This window comes from Anomaloglossus baeobatrachus, chromosome 4 (genome assembly GCF_048569485.1).
Source record: "Anomaloglossus baeobatrachus isolate aAnoBae1 chromosome 4, aAnoBae1.hap1, whole genome shotgun sequence".
Lineage (NCBI taxonomy): Eukaryota > Metazoa > Chordata > Amphibia > Anura > Aromobatidae > Anomaloglossus > Anomaloglossus baeobatrachus.
In genome coordinates, this window is record NC_134356.1 from 206,378,330 (window position 1) to 206,406,308 (window position 27,979).

Consider the following 27,979-nt stretch of genomic DNA (forward strand, 5'->3'; position numbering starts at 1 on the left):
GCTGTCACTGTCCTCCATGGCCGCCGCTTGTCACATCACCTCTCGCTTCCGACCCGAGACTGACACTGGCGGTGACGTCACGGACCTCTCGCGATACTTGATGTGAAGGCGCCGGTCATTGACCTCAGTGACAGGGGCTGTCGGCAGTGCTGGAGATCAGCGCAGGTAATGTACCTCACTGACAGCAGCACTTGTCATGCCCTGCAGTGACCTGGGCTGACCCATTGATGTTAGCTCAGGTCACTGCACTGCTCTCCCAGCCAATGGGGAACATCCTGCTCTTCATTGACTGGGACAGTGTGGATCGTCATGGCAACCCCTTGGATTACACCAGACCTGGATTTGTTTTTCAATCTAATAAATTGGTTAAAGAGGGAATGTTTTGGGGAGTGTTTTTTCAAATAAAAATGTGTTTGTCGTGTATTTTTTTTTATTACTGACTGGGTTGGTGATGTCGGGTATCTGATAGACGCCTGACCTCACCAACCCCAGGGCTTGATGCCAGGTGACATTACACATCTGGTATTAACCCCAAATATTACCCCGTTTGCCACCGCACCAGGGCGCGGGATGAGCTGGGGCGAAGCACCAGGATTGGCGCATCTAATGGATGCGCCACTTCTGGGGCGGCTGCGGCCTGCTATTTTTAGGCTGGGGAGATTCCAATAACCATGGACCTCCCTAGTCTGAGAATATCAGGCCCCAGCTGTCTGCTTTACCTTGGCTGGTGATCCAATTTTGGGGGACCCCTACGTGGTTTTTTTTTTTAATTATTTATTTAATTTAAAATAACAGCGTGGGGTGCCCTCAGTTTTGGATTACCAGCCAAGGTGAGGTTGCCAGCTGTGGTCTGCAGGCTGCAGCCGTCTGCTTTACCCTAGCTGGCTACAAAACTAGGGGGAACCCTATGTCATTTTTTTTTCATTTTTTTGGCTAAATACAAAGCTAAGCACCCCTTAGTGCCACATGAAAGGTACCAAAGGGTGTTCCACTTTTTCTCCATTTTTTTCTCCACTTTCTCTCCACTTTTTCTCCACTTTTTCTCCATTTTTTTCTCCACTTATTCTCCACTTTTTCTCCTCTTATTCTCCACTTTTTCTCCACTTTTTCTCCACTTTTTCTCCTCTTATTCTCCACTTTTTCTCCACTTTTTCTCCACTTTTTCTCCATTTTTTTCTCCACTTTCTCCACTTTTTCTCCACTTTTTCTCCACGTTTTCTCCACGTTTTCTCCACTTTTTTCTCCACTTTTTCTCCTCTTATGCTCCACTTTTTCTCCACTTTTTCTCCACTTTTTCTCCTCTTAATCTCCACTTTTTCTCCACTTTTTCTCCATTTTTTCTCCACTTTTACTCCACTTTTTCTCCACTTTTTTCTCCACTTTTTCTCCACTTTTTCTCCTCTTATGCTCCACTTTTTCTCCACTTTTTCTCCACTTTTTCTCCACGTTTTCTCCACTTTTTTCTCCACTTTTTCTCCTCTTATGCTCCACTTTTTCTCCACTTTTTCTCCACTTTTTCTCCTCTTAATCTCCACTTTTTCTCCACTTTTTCTCCACTTTTTCTCCACTTTTTCTCCACTTTTTTCTCCACTTTTTCTCCACTTTTTCTCCTCTTATGCTCCACTTTTTCTCCACTTTTTCTCCACTTTTTCTCCACTTTTTCTCCTCTTATGCTCCACTTTTTCTCCACTTTTTCTCCACTTTTTCTCCTCTTATGCTCCACTTTTTCTCCACTTTTTCTCCACTTTTTTCTCCACTTTTTCTCCTCTTATGCTCCACTTTTTCTCCACTTTTTCTCCACTTTTTCTCCTCTTATGCTCCACTTTTTCTCCACTTTTTCTCCACTTTTTCTCCATTTTTTTCTCCACTTATTCTCCACTTTTTCTCCTCTTATTCTCCACTTTTTCTCCACTTTTTCTCCACTTTTTCTCCTCTTATTCTCCACTTTTTCTCCACTTTTTCTCCACTTTATCTCCATTTTTTTCTCCACTTTCTCCACTTTTTCTCCTCTTATGCTCCACTTTTTCTCCTCTTAATCTCCACTTTTTCTCCACTTTTTCTCCACTTTTTCTCCACTTTTTTCTCCACTTTTTCTCCTCTTATGCTCCACTTTTTCTCCACTTTTTCTCCACTTATGCTCCACTTTTTCTCCACTTTTTCTCCACTTTTTTCTCCACTTTTTCTCCTCTTAATCTCCACTTTTTCTCCACTTTTTCTCCACTTTTTCTCCACTTTTTCTCCACTTTTTCTCCACTTTTTTCTCCACTTTTTCTCCACTTTTTCTCCTCTTAATCTCCACTTTTTCTCCACTTTTTCTCCACTTTTTCTCCACTTTTTCTCCACTTTTTCTCCACTTTTTTCTCCACTTTTTCTCCTCTTATGCTCCACTTTTTCTCCACTTTTTCTCCACTTTTTCTCCTCTTATGCTCCACTTTTTCTCCACTTTTTCTCCACTTTTTCTCCATTTTTTTCTCCACTTATTCTCCACTTTTTCTCCTCTTATTCTCCACTTTTTCTCCACTTTTTCTCCACTTTTTCTCCTCTTATTCTCCACTTTTTCTCCACTTTTTCTCCACTTTATCTCCATTTTTTTCTCCACTTTCTCCACTTTTTCTCCTCTTATGCTCCACTTTTTCTCCACTTTTACTCCACTTTTTCTCCACTTTTTTCTCCACTTTTTCTCCACTTTTTCTCCTCTTATGCTCCACTTTTTCTCCACTTTTTCTCCACTTTTTCTCCACTTTTTCTCCACTTTTTTCTCCACTTTTTCTCCTCTTATGCTCCACTTTTTCTCCACTTTTTCTCCACTTTTTCTCCTCTTAATCTCCACTTTTTCTCCACTTTTTCTCCACTTTTTCTCCACTTTTTCTCCACTTTTTTCTCCACTTTTTCTCCACTTTTTCTCCTCTTATGCTCCACTTTTTCTCCACTTTTTCTCCACTTTTTCTCCACTTTTTCTCCTCTTATGCTCCACTTTTTCTCCACTTTTTCTCCACTTTTTCTCCTCTTATGCTCCACTTTTTCTCCACTTTTTCTCCACTTTTTTCTCCACTTTTTCTCCTCTTATGCTCCACTTTTTCTCCACTTTTTCTCCACTTTTTCTCCTCTTATGCTCCACTTTTTCTCCACTTTTTCTCCACTTTTTCTCCATTTTTTTCTCCACTTATTCTCCACTTTTTCTCCTCTTATTCTCCACTTTTTCTCCACTTTTTCTCCACTTTTTCTCCTCTTATTCTCCACTTTTTCTCCACTTTTTCTCCACTTTATCTCCATTTTTTTCTCCACTTTCTCCACTTTTTCTCCACTTTTTTCTCCACTTTTTCTCCTCTTATGCTCCACTTTTTCTCCTCTTAATCTCCACTTTTTCTCCACTTTTTCTCCACTTTTTCTCCACTTTTTTCTCCACTTTTTCTTCTCTTATGCTCCACTTTTTCTCCACTTTTTCTCCACTTTTTCTCCACTTTTTCTCCTCTTAATCTCCACTTTTTCTCCTCTTATGCTCCACTTTTTCTCCACTTTTTCTCCACTTTTTCTCCTCTTATGCTCCACTTTTTCTCCACTTTTTCTCCTCTTAATCTCCACTTTTTCTCCTCTTATGCTCCACTTTTTCTCCACTTTTTCTCCACTTTTTCTCCTCTTATGCTCCACTTTTTCTCCACTTTTTCTCCACTTTTTCTCCTCTTATGCTCCACTTTTTCTCCACTTTTTCTCCACTTTTTTCTCCACTTTTTCTCCTCTTATGCTCCACTTTTTCTCCACTTTTTCTCCACTTATGCTCCACTTTTTCTCCACTTTTTCTCCACTTTTTTCTCCACTTTTTCTCCTCTTAATCTCCACTTTTTCTCCACTTTTTCTCCACTTTTTCTCCACTTTTTCTCCACTTTTTCTCCACTTTTTTCTCCACTTTTTCTCCACTTTTTCTCCTCTTATGTTCCACTTATTCTCCACTTTTTCTCCACTTTTTCTCTACTTTTTCTATGGTCGGTCTACCCATTAGCTCTGCCATGCATAGTGTAGCTCTACACCTACTGCACATGTTACTTTATGATTGACATCTCTTTCGTACCAGAGCTGTCTAAGTCTACTCTGACCCCATATTTGTCATTACTATATTGTCCTTGTACTGTATTATGACATTTGTATCATGTGTTTCATTTCTTGCTGTGTTGCAATTTTTTTGCTGCATCCCAATTGTACCTCTACATTGTTCGAGTTTATGTTATTGTTCTCTCACTCTTATGTGATACTGATTATTGTCATTTTTCATGATTACATGCAGATAAGTCCAATCTGACGAAGGCTCAGGCCGAAACGTCATTTGTAACTTGTTTTGGACAAAAACATATATGCTTATGAAAAAAAATTTTCTTAATACGGACCAATAAAGAGTGATTTTGCATTACTATCCGTTGTGACTTACTGACTTAGTCTGGGAGATATAGAGTGCCGAGGTTACTCACTAATTTTATCTATTATTACCTCTGAGCACCTATATACCAGTGAGCAGAGCTTCCTCTACAGTAGTTCTCCTGATTAGGCATGCCCTTACCTCATGAGCAGGGCATTGCAGCTTTGGTAGCAACCATTACGACATGGACTCTGCTGCTGTGGACCCGGGGAGAGTGAGTGCAGATTCATTGCACCCACACTCCTCACATGAAGGGTCCGCACTCCTAGAAAATGGGGGATACGTTCCCTGAGTGTCTCCCCCCCCATATTCTAGACGGTCCAGAGTCGTCGTGGGACCCCTTTATTTTTTTTCTTACAATAAATTGGTGAAAGAGGAAATGTTTTGGGGACTGTTTTTTCAAATAAATTTCTTTTGTCGATTTTTTGTTTTTGTTAGTACTGACAGTTTATGATGTTGGGTATCTAATAGACGCCATGACATCACAAACTGCTGGGCTTGATCTCAGGTGACTTTACAGCTAGTATCAACCCGATTTATTACCCCGTTTGCCACTGCACCAGGGCACGGGATGAGCTGGGGTGAAGCGCCAGGATTGGCGCATCTAGTGGATGCGCCACGTCTGGGGTGCCTGCGGCCTGCTATTTTTAGGCTGTGAAGGCCCAATAACTATGGACCTTCCCACCCTGAGAATACCAGACCACAGCTGTCCGCTTTACCTTGGCTGGTGATCCAATTTGGGGGGTCCCCTACTTTTATTGTGTAATTATTAATATTTATAAAATAATTATAAAAAAGAGCCTGAGGGGACCTCCACATTGGATCCCCAACCACGGTAAAGCTGCCAGCTGTGGTTTTCAGGCTACAGCCGTCTGCTTTACCCTAGCTGGCTATCAAAAATGGGGGGACCCAACGTAATTTTTTTTTTTTAACTATTTTTTAAATAGAAAAAATTAATGGGCTTCCCTGTATTTTGATTGCCAACCAAGGTAACGGCAGGCAGATGGGGGTGGCAACCCATAGCTGTCTGCTTTATCTGCGCTGAGAATCAAAAATACCGCGGAGCGCTACGTCATTTTTTTAAAGATTTATTTTTACAGCACTGTGATGTCCAGCAATCAAAATACAGGGAAGCCCATTTTATTTTTAGTTATTTAAATAAATAATTAAAAAAAAATATGTTAGCTCCCACTGCATTTTTTGTATTGCTAGCTAAGGGTAATCCAAGCAGCTACTGGCTGCTAACCCCCACTGCTTGGTGTTACCTTCACTGGCAATGGAAAATCCAGGGAAGCATTTTTTTTTTTTTTTGCCAAAAAGCTACAAAAAAAGGACGTGAGCTTCGCCATATTTTTGTATGCTAGCCAGGTATAGCAGGCAGGTGCTGGAAGAGTTGGATACAGCGCCAGAAGATGGCGCTTCTATGAAAATGCCATTTTCTGAGGCGGCTGCAGACTGCAAATCGCAGCAGTGGGGCCCAGAAAGCTCAGGCCAACCTGTGCTGCGGATTCCAATCCCCAGCTGCCTAGTTGTACCTGGCTGGACACAAAAATGGGGCAAAGCCTACGTCATTTGTTTTCTAATTATTTCATGAAATTCATGAAATAATAAAAAAAGGGCTTCCCTTTATTTTTGGTTCCCAGCCGGGTACAAATAGGCAACTGGGGGTTGGGGGCAGCCGTACCTGCCTGCTGTACCTGGCTAGCATACAAAAATATGGCGAAGCCACATAATTTTTTCAGGGGGCAAAAAACTTCTGCATACAGTCCTGGATGGAGTATGCTGAGCCTTGTAGTTCTGCAGCTGCTGTCTGTCTGTATGGAGAAGAGCAGACAGCAGCTGCAGAACTACAAGGCTCAGCATACTCCATCCAGGACTGCATGCAGAAGTTTTTTGCCCACCAAAAAAATGACGTGGGCTTCGCCATATTTTTGTATGCTAGCCAGGTACAGCTGGCAGCCACGGGCTGCCTCCAACCCCCAGTTGCCTATTTGTACCCGGCTGGGAACCAAAAATATAGGGAAGCCCGTTTTTTTTAATTATTTCACTTATTTCATGAAATAATTAAAAAACAAATGACGTGGGCTTCGCCCTATTTTTGTGTCCAGCCGGGTACAACTAGGCAGCTGGGGATTGGAATCCGCAGCACAGGTTAGCCCGAGGTTTGTGGGCGCCTCTGCTGCGGATTTCAGTCCGCAGCCGTCCCAGAAAATGGCGCTCTCATAGAAGCGCCATCATCTGGCGCTGTATCCAACTCTTCCAACAGCCCTGGAGCCGGGTGGCTTGTTGGGTAATCATGAGTTAATACTGGCTTTGTTTTACCAGCCAGTATTAAGCCAGAGATTCTTAATGTCAGGCACGTTTGACCCGGCCATTAAGAATCTCCAATAAAGGGTTAAAAAAAGACACCACACAGAGAAAAAATACTTTAATAGAAATAAATACACAGACACATTAGAGACTCCATCTTTATTACCCCTGTCAGCCCTCCACGATCCTGCTCTTCTGTCTTCTTTCTTTCTAGTGTAGTAGTAGTGACGATTGTAGTGAGGGGCATCACTTGGGGCTGGGGAACCTCCATCCTCACTACAATGCTCACTACAATCGGGAAGCAGCGTGCAGCCTTCACTCCGTGAGTGATCACTGCTGGCTGCTAGCGGTAACAGCGGTAACGCTGACAGACGCGTTACCATAGCAACGGTGCTCCCGGAGCCGCGGTTAGCGGTGACGTCACCGCTAACTGCGTTGCTATGGCAACGGTGATCTCCGTTAATGACCGGCTGTGTCAGCCGGTCCCTAACGGAACGGGGAGTCGACCGTGTGCTAGAGCATGTCGCCGGTACACGGCGATACACATATGTGCACCGTGTACCGGAGAGATGCACTCGCAGGTCCTACATGACGTGTCATAGTCATGTGACCAGTCTGTAGCCAATGAGATAATAGCCACGTGACTGGTCACATGGCTATTTTGACGTCACGATAGGTCCTGCTTCTCTGCTGGCAGTGCAGGTCACCGGGAGGATTCAGCGATCATCGGATGGAATAGCGGCAGGAGACAGAGTGCAGAAGGGATCGCGAGGACCGGTAAGTGTTATGGCAATGTTTATTAACTGTTTGTGTACATTTATAATGCATTTTTATGTGTTTGTGATTGCCTCCCATTATAGCCTATTGGTTCTAGTTCGGTTCGTCGAACGTTCGACGAGCCGAACTCGAGCCAGACCCCCCGTTCGGCGAACCGCCTCGAGCCGAACCGGGACCGGTTCGCTCATCTCTACACACAAGCTGAAAGATGAAAAAGCGATGGTGCTTCCCTCCTCCATCATTGTGTGCCCCGGTATCTGCATTGTGAAAATACAGGTACATGTGAAATTGAGATGTGAAGTAGGGGCAGCTACATAGTGTGAAACGCCACCGAATCCAGCCCTTTGGCTGTCTTATTCACGGGCCAAACAGAAACCGCTAAAGGGCTTTGCAAAACGTGCTTCAGTGTCTGTGGGCCTTCAATTGGTGATTGTCATTAATTATTTATTGTATGTAATACATTTTTACTATTATTCTCCATTTATTATTATATGTGACTATTTTAGATGTTTATTTAAAAATAGACTTTTTTAAAATGTTATTACACCATTACACCATTATTTTATATATATATATATATATATATATATATATATATATATATATATATATATATATATATATATATATATATATATATATATATATACAGTGCCTACAAGTAGTATTCAACCCCCTGCAGATTTAGCAGGTTTGCACATTCAGAATTAACTTGGCATTGTGACATTTGGACTGTGGATCAGCCTGGAAGTGTGAAATGCACTGCAGCAAAAAATAATGTTATTTCTTTTTTTTTTTTTTAAATTGTGAAAAGTTTATTCACAGGGTCATTTATTATTCAACCCCTCAAACCACCAGAATTCTGTTTGGTTCCCTTAAAGTATTAAGAAGTATTTCAGGCACAAAGAACAATGAGCTTCACATGTTTGGATTAATTATCTCTTTTTCCAGCCTTTTTTGACTAATTAAGACCCTCCCCAAACTTGTGAACAGCACTCATACTTGGTCAACATGGGAAAGACAAAGGAGCATTCCAAGGCCATCAGAGACAAGATCGTGGATGGTCACAAGGCTGGCAAGGGGTACAAAACCCTTTCCAAGGAGTTGGGCCTACCTGTCTCCACTGTTGGGAGCATCATCCGGAAGTGGAAGGCTTATGGAACTACTGTTAGCCTTCCACGGCCTGGATAGCCTTTGAAAGTTTCCACCTGTGCCGAGGCCAGGCTTGTCCGAAGAGTCAAGGCTAACCCAAGGACAACAAGGAAGGAGCTCCGGGAAGATCTCATGGCAGTGGGGACATTGGTTTCAGTCAATACCATAAGTAACGTACTCCACCGCAATGGTCTCCGTTCCAGACGAGCCCGTAAGGTACCTTTACTTTCAAAGCGTCATGTCAAGGCTCGTCTACAGTTTGCTCATGATCACTTGGAGGACTCTGAGACAGACTGGTTCAAGGTTCTCTGGTTTGATGAGACCAAGATCGAGATCTTTGGTGCCAACCACACACGTGACGTTTGGAGACTGGATGGCACTGCATACGACCCCAAGAATACCATCCCTACAGTCAAGCATGGTGGTGGCAGCATCATGTTGTGGGGCTGTTTCTCAGCCAAGGGGCCTGGCCATCTGGTCCGCATCCATGAGAAGATGGATAGCACGGCCTACCTGGAGATTTTGGCCAAGAACCTCCGCTCCTCCATCAAGGATCTTAAGATGGGTCGTCATTTCATCTTCCAACAAGACAACAACCTAAAGTACACAGCCAAGAAAACCAAGGCCTGGTTCAAGAGGGAAAAAAATCAAGGTGTAGCAGTGGCCTAGTCAGTCTCCTGACCTTAACCCAATTGAAAACTTATGGATGGAGCTCAATATTAAAGTCCACATGAGACACCCAAAGAACCTAGATAACTTGGAGAAGATCTGCATGGAGGAGTGGGCCAAGATAACTCCAGAGACCTGTGCCGGCCTGATCAGGTCTTATAAAAGACGATTATTAGCTGTAATTGCAAACAAGGGTTATTCCACAAAATATTAAATCTAGGGGTTGAATAATAATTGACCCACACTTTTATGTTGAAAATGTATTAAAATTTAACTGAGCAACTTAACTTGTTGGTTTGTAAGATTTATGCATCTGTTAATAAATCCTGCTCTTGTTTGAAGTTTGCAGGCTCTAACTTATTTGCATCTTATCAAACCTGCTAAATCTGCAGGGGTTGAATACTACTTGTAGGCACTGTATATCTAATATATAAAGCTGAATGTGCGTATGTATGTATGTATGTGTGTATGTCCGGGATTGGCATCTGCACCATCGCCGCTACAACCATAAAATTTTGCACACTCACACGTCTGGACCCCGAGAGCGTTCATAGGCTATATAGTGAGGCGAAATTTTAACCCCGCGTGTTCCAATTTACCAATCAATTTTGCCCCTATCTACATAATGGGGAGAAAGTGAAACGAAAAGTGTATCCGCACCGTCTCATTTACAATCACGAAATTTTGCACAGACACCTCTTGTGACCCAGGGAACGTCGTAGACTATGTTTTGACAGGAAAATTTAACCCCGCGCTTTACAGTTACTCTCCAAAAAACATGCCTCCATTAAAGTAAATGGAGCCTGGAACTACAGGATATTAGTAGGAGCTGTGATTGGTTGCTATAGGAACAAAAGACATTCATAGTATAAGAAGCTTATACAGTCAGGGCCAGAAATATTTGGACAGTGACACAAGTTTTGTTATTTTAGCTGTTTACAAAAACATGTTCAGAAATACAATTATATATATAATATGGGCTGAAAGTGCACACTCCCAGCTGCAATATGAGAGTTTTCACATCCAAATCGGAGAAAGGGTTTAGGAATCATAGCTCTGTAATGCATAGCCTCCTCTTTTTCAAGGGACCAAAAGTAATTGGACAAGGGACTCTAAGGGCTGCAATTAACTCTGAAGGCATCTCCCTCGTTAACCTGTAATCAATGAAGTAGTTAAAAGGTCTGGGGTTGATTACAGGTGTGTGGTTTTGCATTTGGAAGCTGTTGCTGTGACCAGACAACATGCGGTCTAAGGAACTCTCAATTGAGGTGAAGCAGAACATCCTAAGGCTGAAAAAAAAGAAAAAATCCATCAGAGAGATAGCAGACATGCTTGGAGTAGCAAAATCAACAGTCGGGTACATTCTGAGAAAAAAGAAATTGACTGGTGAGCTTGGAAATTCAAACAGGCCTGGGCGTCCAAGGATGACAACAGTGGTGGATGATCGCCGCATACTTTCTTTGGTGAAGAAGAACCCGTTCACAACATCAACTGAAGTCCAGAACACTCTCAGTGAAGTAGGTGTATCTGTCTCTAAGTCAACAGTAAAGAGAAGACTCCATGAAAGTAAATACAAAGGGTTCACATCTAGATGCAAACCATTCATCAATTCCAAAACTAGACAGGCCAGAGTTAAATTTGCTCAAAAACACCTCATGAAGCCAGCTCAGTTCTGTAAAAGTATTCTATGGACAGATGAGACAAAGATCAACCTGTACCAGAATGATGGGAAGAAAAAAGTTTGGAGAAGAAAGGGAACGGCACATGATCCAAGGCATACCACATCCTCTGTAAAACATGGTGGAGGCAACGTGATGGCATGGGCATGCATGGCTTTCAATGGCACTGGGTCACTTGTGTTTATTGATGACATAACAGCAGACAAGAGTAGCCGGATGAATTCTGAAGTGTACAGGGATATACTTTCAGCCCAGATTCAGCCAAATGCCGCAAAGTTGATCGGACGGCGCTTCATAGTACAGATGGACAATCACCCCAAGCATACAGCCAAATCTACCCAGGAGTTCATGAGTGCAAAAAAGTGGAACATTCTGCAATGGCCAAGTCAATCACCAGATCTTAACCCAATTGAGCATGCATTTCACTTGCTCAAATCCAGACTTAAGACGGAAAGACCCACAAACAAGCAAGACCTGAAGGCTGCGGCTGTAAAGGCCTGGCAAAGCATTAAGAAGGAGGAAACCCAGCGTTTGGTGATGTCCATGGGTTCCAGACTTAAGGCAGTGATTGCCTCCAAAGGATTCGCAACAAAATATTGAAAATAAAAATATTTTGTTTGGGTTTGGTTTATTTGTCCAATTACTTTTGACCTCCTAAAATGTGGAGTGTTTGTAAATAAATGTGTACAATTCCTACAATTTCTATCAGATATTTTTGTTCAAACCTTCAAATTAAACGTTACAATCTGCACTTGAATTCTGTTGTAGAGGTTTCATTTCAAATCCAATGTGGTGGCATGCAGAGCCCAACTCGCGAAAATTGTGTCACTGTCCAAATATTTCTGGACCTAACTGTATGTGAGGTAATAAGATGTTGGTGGGGAGACGGATAGATAGAGACAGACAGAGAGACAGACAGAGAGACAGACAGAGAGACAGATAGAGAGACAGACAGAAAGACAGAGAGACAGAGAGACAGACAGAGAGACAGAGAGACAGACAGGAAAAGAGACAGAGAGATAGAGGCAGACAGGGAAAGAGACAGACGATGAAAGAGACAGACAGACAGATGGAGAAAGTGACAGACCTAAAAAGCGACAGACCGAGACAGACCTGGAAAGAAACAGACCTGGAAAGAGACAGACCTGGAAAGAGACAGACAGAGATAGACCTGGAAAGAGACAGACCTGGAAAGAGACAGACCTGGAAAGAGACAGATGGGGAAAGAGACAGACAGACATGCAGACAGGGACATAGACAGGTAGACAGGGAAGGAGAAGACAGCCAGAGAGACAGACAAAGATAGATGGGGAAAGACACAGACCTTGATAGAGACAGACAGGGAAAGAGACAGAGAAATAGAGACAGACAAGGAAAGAGACAGACAGAGAAAGGCAGACAGGGAAAGAGACACACAGGAAAAGACACAGACAAAGAGACGGGGAGACAGACGGGGAAAAAGATAAACCTGGGAAAGAGACAGACCAAGAAAGAGACCGATGGGGAAAGAAACAGAGAGCTAGAGACAGACAAAAAAAGAGACAGGCAGACGGGGAAAGAGACAGACGGGGAAAGAGACATACGGGGAAAGAGACAGACGGGGAAAGAGACAGACGGAGCACATTACTTGGCCAATTTAGTTAAATCTGTGTGGAATATCTGTGGTGTTGAAATATATGTTGTGAAATGCTTCTATTAGCTTAGTTTTTGCCTTTTAATAATTACATTTCTATCTATTTGTTTTGTGGTTTTTGTGTGCAGAATAAATTTTTGTTAATACATTCTATTTTGTTAACAACAGTTATTAACCCGGGCGAAGCCGGGTAGTACAGCTAGTGTATAGTATATATATGAAATTATCTTCATCACCATGCCCTTATCCAGATGTACTTTTGATACTTATATGTTTGTTGTGTATCCCCCACTATTTTTAAAAACTTTATTTTAACATGATTGCAATAAATATTTGAATATTTTACCGTATTGTTGGTTATTTCTTATTTTTTTGTGGTTTAGTTTGGTTAGGTGAGAGTAGCCATATCATTGTCTATTATACTCTTTTGTTGTGTAGTATATAGTTCTCCTGATATAGGCATGTCTCTTAACTCATGAGCAGGGCATTGCAGCTTAGGTATCCATGGTTACTTCCACCCATACAGTCACAGTTAGTTACTTGATAGTGGTCATGGATACCTAAGCTGCAATGCTCTGCACATGAGGTAAGAGACATGGCTTTATCAGAAGAACTATACTACATTTCTAAGTAGAGGTATTTGTAAATATTATTATTCTTACACCTACTACATATTGGGATAGCATTCTGGAGATGGGAATACTCCTTTAACTCTCTTGGGCATGCAGTTCACTAGAGCTTCACAGGTTGACACTGGAATCCTCTTCCACTCCTCCATGATGATATCATGGATCTGGTGCATGTTAGACACCTTGTGACCCTCCAAATACTCTCAGTTTTTTTTAGCAAGGCAGTGATCATGTTGGAGGTATGTTTCGGGTCATTATCATGCTGAAATACTGCCCTGCAGTTTCTGAATGGAGGGGATCATGCTCTGCTTCAGTATGTCACAGTACATGTTGGTATTCATGGTTCCCTCAATAAACTGTAGCTCTGCACAGCCGGCAGCTCTCATGCAGCACCAAACCATGACACTACCAAAACCATGCTTGACTGTATGCAAGACATACTGGTCTTTGAATTCCTCACCTGGTTGCAGCCACACACGCTAGACATCCTCTGAACAAAATAAGTGTATTTTGGTCTCTTCGTCAGACCACAGGACATGGTTTCATTAATCTATGTCCTTAGTCTGCTTGTCTTCAGCAAACTGTTTGCGAGCTTTCTTCTGCATCATCTTTGAAAGAGGCTTCCTTCTGAGACGACAGCCAAGAAGACTAATTTGATACAGTATGTGGTATTTGATCTGAGCACTGACAGGCGGACCCCCCACCCCTGTAACCTCTGCAGCAATGGTGGCAGTACTCATTTGTCTATTTTGAAAAGGCAACCTCTATATATGACACTGAGCATATGCACTCAACTTCTTTGGTTGACTATGGTGAGGCTTGTTCTGTGTAGAACCTGTCTTGTTAAACCGCTGTATGGTCTTGGCCACCGTGCTGCAGCTCAGTTTCAGAGTGTTGGCAATATTCTTATAGCCTAGGACATCTTTATGTAGAGCAACAATTCTTCATTTCAGATCCTCAGAGAATTCCTTTCCATGAGGAGCCATGTTGAATGTCCAGTGACCAGTATGATGAGAGAGTGTGAGCAATAACACACAATGAACACACGATAACCCACCTGCTCCCCATTCATACCTGAGACCTTGTAACACTAATGAGTCACATGACACCGGAGAGGGAAAATGACTAATTGGGCACAATTTGGCCATTTACATTAAGGGGTGTACTCACTTTTGTTGACATTAATGGCTGTGTGTTGAGTTATTTAAAGAGAAAACCACATTTACACTGTTACACAAGCTGGACACTGACTACTGTACATTGTATCAAAGTGTCATATCTACAGTGTTTTCCTATGAAAAGATATAATAAAATGTATACAAAAATGTGAGGGATGTACTCACGTTTGTGATCTATTGTATTAATGCCAAACTGCTTTTCCATCTTAAGAAAAAAGTGTTCTCAGATATATACTGCTCAAATTGAGGACCTAAATGGATTCCCATTCAGCAAAATGTGGATCTATGTGTATACTTAACTTACACGCCAGGAAGCCTCCCGGCAAATGCAGTAAATGTACAATGCAAAACTGAATGTGAAATAAACAGTCGATTTACTGTAAGCAAATGTATCACAGTTTTATTATGCCACGCTGCAACATTCCTTGCCTGATTGAATAATGTAACTGGTTATGTGACTTTTGTGTGAAAAGTCTCTATGGGGTTTTATACTTGGGGAACTATACAGGAACTGCATACAGTAAAAAATAAGATAAAGAATTTACCGTAAATGTTATTCTTCTGTTATTTTAGGCACCTTTCATAACTTTTAGAGGATCATACTATACTGTTAAACTAATGACCACTGTCCCTTGTTGCTTTTCAAAGGGCATGTCATAAAAAAAATGAAAAAAAAAATCAAGTATTAAAAACATATATAAAGTACTAATGTTTTCATAAAAAAAAACAATAATAAAAATAAAATAAAATATATATATATATATATACAGTCATATGAAAAAGTTTGGGCACCCCTATTAATGTTAACCTTTTTTCTTTATAACAATTTGGGTTTTTGCAACAGCTATTTCAGTTTCATATATCTAATAACTGATGGACTGAGTAATATTTCTGGATTGAAATGAGGTTTATTGTACTAACAGAAAATGTGCAATCCGCATTTAAGCAAAATTTGACCGGTGCAAAAGTATGGGCACCCTTATCAATTTCTTGATTTGAACACTCCTAACTACTTTTTACTGACTTACTGAAGCACTAAATTGGTTTTATAACCTCATTGAGCTTTGAACTTCATAGGCAGGTGTATCCAATCATGAGAAAAGGTATTTAAGGTGGCCAATTGCAAGTTGTTCTCCTATTTAAATCTTCAATGAAGAGTGGCATCATGGGCTCCTCAAAACAACTCTCAAATGATCTGAAAGCAAAGCTTATTCAACATAGTTGTTCAGGGGATGGATACAAAAAGTTGTCTCAGATATTTAAACTGTCAGTTTCCACTGTGAGGAACATAGTAAGGAAATGGAAGAACACAGGTACAATTCTTGTTAAGCCCAGAAGTGGCAGGCCAAGAAAAATATCAGAAAGGCAGAGAAGAAGAATGGTGAGAACAGTCAAGGACAATCCACAGACCACCTTCAAAGACCTGCAGCCTCATCTTGCTGCAGATGGTGTCAATGTGCATCGGTCAACAATACAGCGCACGTTGCACAAGGAGAAGCTGTATGGGAGAGTGATGCGAAAAAAGCCGTTTCTGCAAGCACGCCACAAACAGAGTCGCCTGAGGTATGCAAAAGCACATTTGGACAAGCCAGTTACATTTTGGAATCAGGTCCTGTGGACTGATAAAACAAAGATTGAGTTATTTGGTCATACAAAAAGGCGTTCTGCATGGAGGCAAAAAAACACGGCATTCCAAGAAAAGCACTTGCTACCCATATAAAATTTGGTGGAGGTTCCATCATGCTTTGGGGCTGTGTGGCCAATGCCGCCATCGGGAATCTTGTTAAAGTTGAGGGTCGCATGGATTCAACTCAGTATCAGCAGATTCTTGACAATAATGTGCAAGAATCAGTGACGAAGTTGAAGTTATGCACGGGATGGATATTTCAGCAAGACAATGATCCAAAACACCGCTCCAAATCTACTCAGGCATTCATGCAGAGGAACAATTACAATGTTCTGGAATGGCCATCCCAGTCCCCAGACCTGAATATCATTAAACATCTGTGGGATGATTTGAAGCGTGCTGTCCATGCTCGGCGACCATCAAACTTAACTGAACTGGAATTGTTTTGTAACAGGAATGGTCAAATATACCTTCATCCAGGATCCAGGAACTCATTAAAAGCTACAGGAAGCGACTAGAGGCTGTTATTTTTGCAAAAGGAGGATCTACAAAATATTAATGTCACTTTTATGCTGAGGTGCCCATACTTTTGCACCGGTCAAATTTTGTTCAAATGCGGATTGTACATTTTCTGTTAGTACAATAAACCTCATTTCAATCCAGAAATATTACTCAGTCCATCAGTTATTAGATATATGAAACTGAAATATCTGCTGCAAAAAACGAAATTGTTATAAAGAAAAAAGGTTAACATTAATAGGGGTGCCCAAACTTTTTCATATGACTGTGTATATATATATATATATATATTTGTGGACCCGTAGAAGTCTGGCTTACAGACGAAACGGCCGTCGTCCTTTGGAGGGACTCGCATCCTAGTCACCTCCCGCATTTTTATCTGCACCGATGAAAAGAACGCTTGAATAAAAAAGAAATTGTTTGGCATAGCAGCTGTTTGCAGTCGATTTTTCATCTTCCTGTTGTTGGATCTCCTAGCTGCTCAATACCGACCAGCACGCTGCGCCTGCAAACCAGCGCTACATGGCAGTCATCAGCACGTGAGCCACTGAACTTGGAGGTAATCTGAGGGCAGGCGGTGCAGGACTTGTTCACTTGTTGCTACAATATATATATATATAGACCACAAGTTTGGCCACACCTTCTCATTACATAGTTACATAGTTACTTAGGTTGAAAAAAGCCCTAGATCCACCTAGTTCAACCTTCCTCCACCAGTTCTACATTTGGTCACTAAGTCATTTATAACTAACAGTGTTGTGTGTACTGAGGAAATCATCCAGCCCCTTTTTAACCCCTTCAGCCCCCGGGCACTTTCCGTTTTTGCGTTTTTGTTTTTTGCTCCCCTTTGTTTTTTGCTCCCCTTCTTCAGAGAGGCGTAACTTTTTTATTTTTCCATCAATCTTGCCATATGAGAGCTTGTTTTTTGCGGGACGAGTTGTACTTTTAAATGAAACCATAAGTTTTACCATATAGTGTACTGGAAAAACGGCAAAAAAATTCCAAGTGTGGAAAACTTGCAAAAAAAGTGTGATCGTACAATAGTTTTTTGGATATTTTATTCACTGTGTTCACTATATGGTAAAACTGAGGTATCTATGTCATGCCTCAGGTCGGTGCGAGTTTGTAGACACCAAACATGTATAGGTTTACTTGTATCTAAGGGGTTAAAAAAAATTCACAAGCTTGTCCAAAAAAATGGCGCACGTTTTGCGCCATTTTCCAAAACCTGTAGCATTCTCATTTTTCAGGATCTGAGGCTTAGTGATGGCTTATTTTTTGTGTCTCAACCTGACGTTTTTAACGGTATCATTTTTGCGCAGATGCTACGTTTTGATCGCCTGGTATTGCATTTTGCGCAAAATTTGCGGCGACCAAAAAACGTAATTTTGGCATTTGGAATTTTTTTGCCGCTACGCCGTTTACTGATCAGATTCATTGATTTTATATTTTGATAGATCGGGCATTTCTGAACGTGGCGATACCAAATATGTGTGTATTTTTTATTTTTTTAACCCTTTAATTTTCAATGGGGTGAAAGGGGGGTGATTTGAACTTTTAGGTTTTTTTATTTTTTTTTAATTTTTTAAAACTTTTTTTTTTACTTTTTTTATTTATTTTACTAGTCCCCCTAGGGGGCTATAGCGATCAGCAATCCGATCGCTTTGCACTATCTGCAGATCTCAGCTACAGAGCTGAGAACTCCAGATTTTCTGCTTCACTTTCAATGCCGGCTGTATTCCGGCATTGAGAGGAAGTGAGTCATGTTAGCTACAGGCGTCATCACATGACCCTGTGCTACCATGGCAACCGCCGAAAGTCACGTGATAATGTCACGTGACTTCCGGTGGGGGCGGGGTAAGTGACTGTCATGGTGGCGCCCATATACATATCGCTGCCAGATTTTGGCAGCGAAATGTAAGGGGTTAATGGCCGCGGGTGGAAGCGATTCCACCCGCGGCTAGCAGGCACACATGTCAGCTGTTGATAACAGCTGATATGTGCGCGGATCGTGGCCGCCTGCCGGCGGCAGGGGGCAGGGCTTACCGGCACATGATCCATGACGTACCCAGTACGTCATGGGTCGTTAAGGAGTTAAAAGCTGTTATAGTATCGGCCATTACTACCTCTTGTGGTAGGGCATTCCACAGTCTGACTGCTCTAACTGTAAAGAACTCTTTCCTATTTAGCTGCCGGAATCGCTTTTCTTCCACTTGCAGTGAGTGCCCCCTGGTCCTTAGTATTGTCTTTGGAAGAAATAAGTCATGTACCAGTCCTTTATATTGACTACACATGTATTTATACAATATAAATGAGATCTCCTCTGAGACGTCTTTTTTCTAAGCTAAACATATCTAACCTTTTCAACCTGTCATCATATGGGAGGCCCTCCATTCCTTGTAATAATTTAGTTGCCTGCCTTTGAACTGCCTCTAACTTCTGAATGTCCTTTTTAAAATGTGGAGCCCAAAACTGGTTCCCATATTCCAGATGTGGCCTTACAAGTGATTTATAGAGGGGTAACAATACGTTGGGATCACGGGATCTAATCTCTCTTTTTATACACCCTAAAATCTTGTTTGCTTTAGCAGCTGCTGCTTGACATTGAGTGCTGCTGCTCAGCTTATTTGTAATGAGAATACCCAAGTCCTTCTCCTGTTCTGTAGTCCCGAGTTTACTTCCATTTAATGTATACGCAGTTATAGGATTACTCCGTCCTAGGTGCATTACTTTACATTTATCAACATTAAATCTCATTTGCCAAGTATCTGCCCAGTCTGACATCTTAGCCAGATCTTTTTGTAATATTGTACTATCAAGGTCAGTTTTTAATATCCTACATAGTTTGGTGTCATCAGCAAAGACTGACACTTTACTATCAATCTCATCCACAAGGTCATTAATAAAGAGATTAAAAAGAATCGGTCCTAGCACAGATCCCTGCGGCACCCCACTGCTGACTGCAGCCCATTTAGAAAATGTACCATTTATGACTACTCTTTGTTTCCTATCTTTTAGCCAATTCTTTACGCAGTTGCATATAGTTTCCCCCAGTCCTTGCTTCTGGAGCTTTAATATAAGGCTATTGTTTGGTACAGTATCAAATGCCTTTGCAAAGTCCAAATAAATCACATCAGCTGCATTACCAATATTCAGGTTTGCACTTACCCCCTCATAGAAACCCAACAGGTTGGTTAGACACGACTTATCTTTCATGAATCCATGCTGTTTGTCAGTTATTATATTATTTTCTGCAATATATTTTTGCATGTCATTCCTTAAAATGCCCTCAAAAACTTTGCATACTACTGATGTCAGACTTACTGGACGGTAGTTGCCTGGATCTACCCTCTTACCTTTCTTAAATATTGGTACCACATCAGCAATCCTCCAATCCTGAGGCACCAACCCTGTTACAAGCGAGTCTAAAAAGATGAGTTACAGCGGTCTGTCGATAATGGAGCTCAATTGCCTCAATATTCGTGGATGAATGCCATCTGGCCCTGGGGATTTGTCAATGTTTAGTTTACTTAGATGTAGGCGTACTTCTTCTTGTGTTAAATTAATTATATCGAGTGGTGACCTTTGATTTTTCTCTTGTTGAATGATCCCTGGTACAGTCAGTTCCTTGGTGAAAACAGATGAGAAATGCCTATTTAATATCTCAGTCTTTTGTTTTTCCTCTATAACTAACTTGTTATTATATTTTAAGGGACCAATACTATCCTTTGTTTTCCTTTTGGCATTAATGTATTTATAAAATATTTTGGGATTTATTTTAATTTCATTGGCGATTTTTATTTCAGTAGCTAGTTTTGCTTGTTTGATTTCTTTTTTGCATTTCCTATTGATATCTTTATACTCCTGAAATGCTATATCTGTATTCTCAGCCTTTAAGATTTTAAACACGCTTTGTTTTTGTTTTATTATACTTTGTACAGTCTTATTTATCCATAGTAGTTTCTTTTTATTCCTGGACATTTTATTACCAGAGGGTATAAGTTTTTTACAGGACTCTAGCAGTATATCCTTAAACTTACCCCATTTATGTTCGGCATCCCCAGTTACCATGACTTTGTCCCAATCTACACCTTTAAGCTCTTCCCTTAATTTGTTGAAATCAGCTTTCCTAAAATTCCAGGTTTTTGCATTTCCCCTTTGAAATGATCTATTGAATATTACTTTGAAGCTTACCATATTATGATCGCTGGTGCCCAAGTGCTCCCGGATCTGTAGGTCTGAAATGGTATCCGGTCTATTTGACAGGACCAGATCTAGCAAATTATCCCCCTGGTCGGTTCATCTACCATCTGAGAGAGGAAATTGTCTTGAATGGTAGATAAGAATTTACAGCTTTTAGCAGAACCAGAAGATTCTATGTCCCACTGTATGGCTGGATAGTTGAAATTCCGCATAATAAGAACCCGATTATTATAATTAGCTGCCTTTTCAATTTGTTCGAGCATTTCACCCTCTATTTGTTCAGGTATGTTAGGAGGCTTATAGCAAACTCCAATTAGCATTTTTCCATTATTCCCATCCCCATGTACATTTACCCATACTGACTCCACATTGTTGCAGTTCCCCCCAATGTCATCAAAGAGTTCAAAGAGTTTTCTTTATTTTCAGGACTCTGAAAATTGTAGATTCACATTGAAGGCATCAAAACTATGAATTAAAACATGTGGAATAAAATACTTTGTAAAAGTAAAGTGTAAAAGTGTGAAACAACTGAAAATATGTCTTATATTTTAGGCTCTTCAAAGTAGCCACCTTTTGCTTTGATTACTGCTTTGCACACTCTTGACATTCTCTTGATGAGCTTCATGAGGTAGTCACTGGAAATGGTCTTCCAACACTCTTGAAGGAGTTCCCAGAGTGTTGGCCCTTTTGCCTTCACTCTGCGGTCCAGCTCACTCCAAACCATCTCGATTGGGTTCAGGTCTGGTGACTGTGGAGACCAGGTCATCTGGCGTAGCACCCCATCACTCTCCTTCTTAGTCAAATAGCCCTTACACAGCCTGGAGGTGTGTTTGGGGTCATTGTCCTGTTGAAAAATAAATGATGGTCCAACTAAACGCAAACCGGATGGAATAGCACGCCACTGTAAGATGCTGTGGTAGGCATGCTGGCTCAGTATGCCTTCAATTTTGAATAAATCCCCAACAGTGTCACCAGCAAAGCACCCCCACACCATCACACCTCCGCCTTCATGCTTAACGGTGGTAACCAGCCATATAGAGTCCATCCATTCACCTTTTCTACAAAGACATGGTGGTTGGATCCAAAGATCTCAAATTTGGACTCATTAGACCAAAGCACTTGTGTTCTTTAGCCCAAACAAGTCTCTATATATATTTTATTATTATATATATAATGGTATTAAATATGAAAAATAATTAAAATTGTTTTGATATCTACAACTTTTAAAAACTAGGGGGAGCAGCTGCTGAAGTTTGCAATGAACAGCTATTGTAGTGCTAGCTTGCATTGTGACTGCAGTAAATGTGGATGCATATGCTCCATAAATGAATTAGATACACAAACTGTATCACACAATAGAATTAAATACATAGCTCACCAGACTTATATCACACATGATAGGATTAGACAAACAGCTCAGCGGACTGTATCAAGCATGACAAGAGTAGATACACAAACTATCACATGATTAGTGCTGGGATTTGATACATGGCTCAGTAGACTATCATACATGAAGGGATTATATGCAGTCAGGTCCAGAAATATTTGGACAATGACACAAGTTTTCGTAATTTAGCTGTTTACCAAAGCATAATCAAGTATTCAAGATACAGTTGTATAATCAATAAGGGTTTAAAGTGCAGGCTCAGCTTTCATTTGAGAGTATTCACTAGAGATGAGCCACCCCCCTGGCGTTCGGTTCGGCGAACGGAGGCTCTGCTTGACGAACCGTTCGACGAACCACTCGAACCCGATTGAAAACAATGGGAGGCAAACACAAATACATTATACATGTACACATACAGTTAATAAACATTGCCATAACACTTACAGGTCCCTGCGACGTGTCCTGCACTCTCTCTCCTGACGCTTTTCCTTCCGATAATCACTGCGTCCTTCCGGTGACCAGCACTGATGATAGGTCCTATCGTGACGTCAAAATAGCATGTGACCAGTCACGTGTCTATTATCTCATTGGCTACAGACTGGTGACATGGCTAGACGTCATGCTAGGTCTTGTCAGTGCATCTCTCCGGTACGCGGTGATCGTTCCAGCATCTCCGTGTACCGGCGAAATGCTCTGGCACATGGTCGGCTTCCCCGTCCATGCATGTGGGCGTTCTTTACAGAGTCAGCCCACATGCAAGGACTAGATGCCACAGCCGGTGAATTGCGGCATCGGGAATCACGTGATCGGAGCACCGTTGCTATGGTAACCCGCCTGTCAGCGGTGACGTCACCGCTTACAGCACGCAGCTTCTGCTCACTCACTGAGTGAATAGACTGCATGGAGCAGCAGCGTCTTCCTCCCATCCAGTGCTGTCTGATGTAGCAGATCTGCATGGGTTGAAGGAGAAAGAAGACAGAAGAGCAGGATCGTGGAGGGCTGACAGGGAGTAATAAACATGGAGTCTCTAATGTGTCCGTGTATTTATTTCTATTAAAGTATTTTTTCTTTCTGTGGTGTCTTTTTTTTAACCCTTTATTGGAGATTCTGAATGGCCTGGTCAAACTTGCCTGACATTAAGAATTTCTGGCTTAATACTAGCTAGTAAAAAAAAGCTAGTATTAACTCATTATTACCCAGCAAGCCACCCGGCTTCAGGGCTGCTGGAAGAGTTGGATACTGCGCCAGATGATGGCGCTTCTATGAAAGCGCCATTTTCTGGGGCGGCTGCGGACTGCATTTCGCAGTATAGGCATCCAGAAAGCTTGGGCCAACCTGTGATACGGATTCCAATCCTCAGCTGCCTAGTTGTACCTGGCTGGACACAAAAATGGGGCGAAGCCTATGTCGATTTTTTTTTTAATTATTTCATGAAATTCATGAAATAATTACAAAATGGCTTCCCTATTTTTTTAGTTCCCAGCCGGGTACAAATAGGCAGCTGGGGGTTTGGGGCAGCCGTACCTGCCTGCTGTACCTGGCTAGCATACAAAAATATAGCGAAGCCCACGTCATTTTTGGGGGGGGGCAAAAAATTCCTGCATACAGTCCTGGATATAGTATGCTGAGCCTTGTAGTTCTGCAGCTGCTGTCTGCTCTCCTGCATACACTAGTGAATGGAGCATGCTGAGCCTTGTATTTCTGCAGCTGTTGTCTGCTCTCCTCCATACAGACAGATAGCAGACAGCAGCTTTAGAACTACAAGGCTCAGCATACTCCATCCAGGACTGTATGCAGGAGTTTTTTGTCCCCCCAAAAAATTACGTGGGCTTTGCCATGTTCTTGTATGCTAGCCAGGTACAGCAGGCTGCTACGGGCTGCCCCCAACTCCCAGCTGCCTATTTGTGCCTGGCTGGGAACCAAAAATATAGGGAAGCCCTTTTTTTTTTAAATTATTCCATGAATTTCATGAAATAATTAAAAAAAAAATGGCGTGGGCTTCGCCCAATTTTTGTATCCAGCCAGGTACAACTAGGCAGCTGGGGATTGGAATCCGTAGCTCAGGGTGCCCAAGCTTTCTGGGCACCCCTGCTGCAAATTGCAGTCCGCAGCCGCCCCAGAAAATGGCGCTTTCATAGAAGCGCCATCTTCTGGCGCTGCATCCAACTCTTCCAGCTGCACAACACACTACACAACACACAGAAAAATATTTTTATTAGAAATAAAACACAACTAGTGACTCCATCTTTATTGAAATAAAGAGAGAGAGTAAATGAGGTGTTTTTTTGTTTTTTATTCCAAATAAAGGATTTTTCGTTGTGTGTCTCTTTACTTTCACTTTCAGTTTAATCATGGAAGGTATCTCGGGGAGATGCCTGGTGGCTTTATCCTAGCTGGTATCAAATATGGGGGGAACCGCATTTTTTTTTTTAATTTATTTATTTATTTTACTGCACGATATAGAGCCGCCCGCCAGCGGCTGTGATTGGTTGCAGTGAGACAGCTGTCACTCATCGTGGGGGCGTGTCTTACTTCAACCAATCATGGGCGCTGGTGGGTGGGGAAAGCACGGAATAACTAATTGAATAATGAAGCGGCAGCCATTTTCAAAAGAGGAAATGCCACTGGAGATTTGTTACAGTCGTGCAGCGAGATGCCCATGATTGGTGAGTAGGAAAGAAAGAGGGATTGTGCTGGGGACGCAGGATGCATGCAGATACGAAAGGTGCGCACATACTTACTGTGAAAAGACACGATTTTGGTGCTCGAACCGTTCTTGAACGTAACTCGAACTGCCGAACTTTTAGCAAATCGTTCCAGTTCGTCGAACGACTCGAACACCCCCCAAAATCACTCGAACATGAAATTGTCGAACCTCGAACATCGCTCATCTCTAGTACTCACATCCTATTTGGAGTAAGGGTTTAGGAATTACAACTCTTTAATAAGTAGATGATTCATATTCAAGGGATCAAAACTAATTGGACAATGATCGCAAAAGCTCTTTAATAGGCTGCATTGGCAATTCCCTCATTAAAGCGGGCTTTACACACTACAAGTTATCTAACGAGATGTCGGCGGGGTCACGTCGTAAGTGACGCACATCCCGCATCGTTAGTGATATCGTAGCATGTGACATCTATGAACGAGCAGAAATACTCACCTTCTCGTTCATCGCTGACACGTCGCTCATGTTCTAAAAATCGAACGTCCTGTTGTTCATCGTACCCGGGGCAGCACACGTCGCTCCATGTGACACCCCGGGAACGATGAACTGCAGCTTACCTGCGGCCGCCGGCAATGCTGAAGGAAGGAGGTGGGCGGGATGTTTACATCCCGCTCATCTCCGCCCCTCCGCTTCTATTGGCCGGCCGCTGTGTGATGTCGCTGTGACGCCGAACGTCCTTCCCCCTTCAGGAAGTGGATGTTCACCGCCCCCAGCGAGGTCATTCGGGAGGTAAGTACGTGTGATGGGGGCTTACAGCATTGTGCGACACGGGCAAGAAATTGCCCATGTCGCATAAACAATGGGGGTGGGTGCAATTGCAAATGCAATCGCACAATACATTGTAACGTGTAAAGCAGGCTTAATCCATCATCAATTGCCCCAATGTGCCCCACATTATGGGGAGCCCCCCAGCCTAAAGATATCAGCCAGCAGCAGCCCGGAATCACCGCATCCATTAGATTCGACAGTCCCGGGACTCTACCCGGCTCATCCCGATTGCCCTGGTGCGGTGGCAATCAGGGTAATAAGGAGTTAATAGCAGCCCATAGCTGTCACTTAAGCCTGCTTTACACGAGTCGATCTATCGTGCGATAGCATGAGTGATTGTACCCGCCCCCGTCGTTTTTGCGTCACAGGCAAATCGCTGCCCGTGGCACACAAACTCGTTTAACCCCCGTCACACGCACTTACCTTCCGGACGACCTCGCTGTGGGCGACGAACGTCCACTTCCTGAAGTGGGAGGGACGTTTGACGTCACAGCGACGTCCCACGGCAACAGGCCAATAGAAGCGGAGGGGCGGAGATAAGCGGGATGTAAACATCCCGCCCACCTCCTTCCTTCCACATAGCCGGCGGGTGCCGCGGGACGCAGGTAAGCTGTGTTCATCATTCCCATGGTGTCACACGGAGCAACGTGTGATGCCACGGAAATGATGAACAACCGGCGCCATTTTAATTAAACAATTTTGTGAAACCTAGCGACGAGTACATGACTCACGATTTGTGAGCGATACTGCGTTGCTAGGAGGTGTCACACGAGACGACATCATGTTTGATGCCGGATGTGTATCACGAAAACCGTGACCCTGACGATGCATCGCACGATCGGTCATCTCTTGTAAAGCCCGCATAAGTCCTAGCTTAGTGATGGCAGGCGTCTATGAGACACTCCCTCATCAGTAATCTGTAAGTTGAAGTAATAAACACAATCACCCAAAAAATCCTTTATTTGAAATAAAACACAAAAAAGCCCCCTCTTACACCACTAAATTAACCCCTAAAACACCCCTCCAGCTCCGACGTAATCCACACAAGGTCCTATGACGCATCCAGCTCTGCTACATCTGACAATCACAGAGAGCAGCCATAGAACACGACCGCTCTCTGTGAGGGTCAGGCCACAAGTGAAGTGAGCCACGCGGGATCAGCGGTGACTTCAGCTGTCACCACACATCACCTGACTGAAGTCACCGCTGATGTCGCACGGCTCACTTCACTTGTGGTCGGATTTGTGGAAACAGGTAGAGGACTCCAGCTATCATCGCACATCACCTGTCTAGAGTCCTCCACCTGTTACCGCAAATCCATCCGCAACTGAAGTGAGCCATTCGAGGTCAGCTGTGAGTTCAGTCATGTGATGTGCGGTGACAGCTGAAGTCCTTCACTTATGACCGCATATCAGGCAGCAGCTGAAGTGAGCCGCGAGATCAGCGGTGATCCAGATCCACATGTCACCGCACATCACCTGAGTGACGTCAGTGCTAATCCCGCAGCTCACTTCAGTAGAGGCCTGACAGGTGGAGGACTCCTGCGTTTTTTTTTAAGCCAAAAACGCTGCTCAAAGTAGTCACCACAAAGAAAAACGCTGTATCTTTGTGGTAAAAAAAACCCCTGCAGCGTGCGTACATAGCCTTAAGGCAAAGAAGTTGAATATTCTGCAATGGCTGAGTCACGAGATCTCAACTCCATCAAGCTGCATTTCACATGATTAAGACAAAACTTAAAGCATAAAGACCCAGAAACAAAGAATAATTAGGTGCTGTCTATGGAAAGGGTTCTTTACAAAGTATTAAAAATTGACATTTTACTTATGGTAAAGTACCGTAAATTTGTGCAATTAACTTTGAGCCCCTGAAATGACAAGGATTTGTTGAATAATGGTTGGAACTGCTAATCATTTGACAGGATGATTTTTGTTCAACCTTGTTAATTAAACCTCAAAGTCTTCACTTCAATTGCATCTGTTGTTTCATTTTAAATAAAAAATAGTGACATGCAGAGACCAAGTCGCGAAAATTAGATCACTGTCCAAATATTTCTGAACCTAAAGCCTGCTTTACACCTTACAATCCAGCATACGATATCGTATGCGATCGTAGCCGCCCCCATCGTATGTGCGGCACGTTCAATTTGTTTCATGTGCCGCACAAATGATTAACCCCCGTCACACGTACTTACCCGTCCATACGACCTCGCTGTGGGCGGCGAACGTCCACTTCCTGTAGTGGGAGGGACGTTCGGCGTCACAGCGACGTCACGCGGCAGCCGGCCAATAGAAGCGGAGGGGCGGAGCTGAGCC

General features: G+C 42.5%; 1 long non-coding RNA gene across 1 annotated transcript in view; it reads left to right on the forward strand.

Moving 5' to 3' along the window:
• Positions 1–27,979, forward strand: part of LOC142301367 (uncharacterized) — a 51,368-nt gene that overhangs the window by 19,051 nt on the left and 4,338 nt on the right. The window lies entirely within an intron of this gene.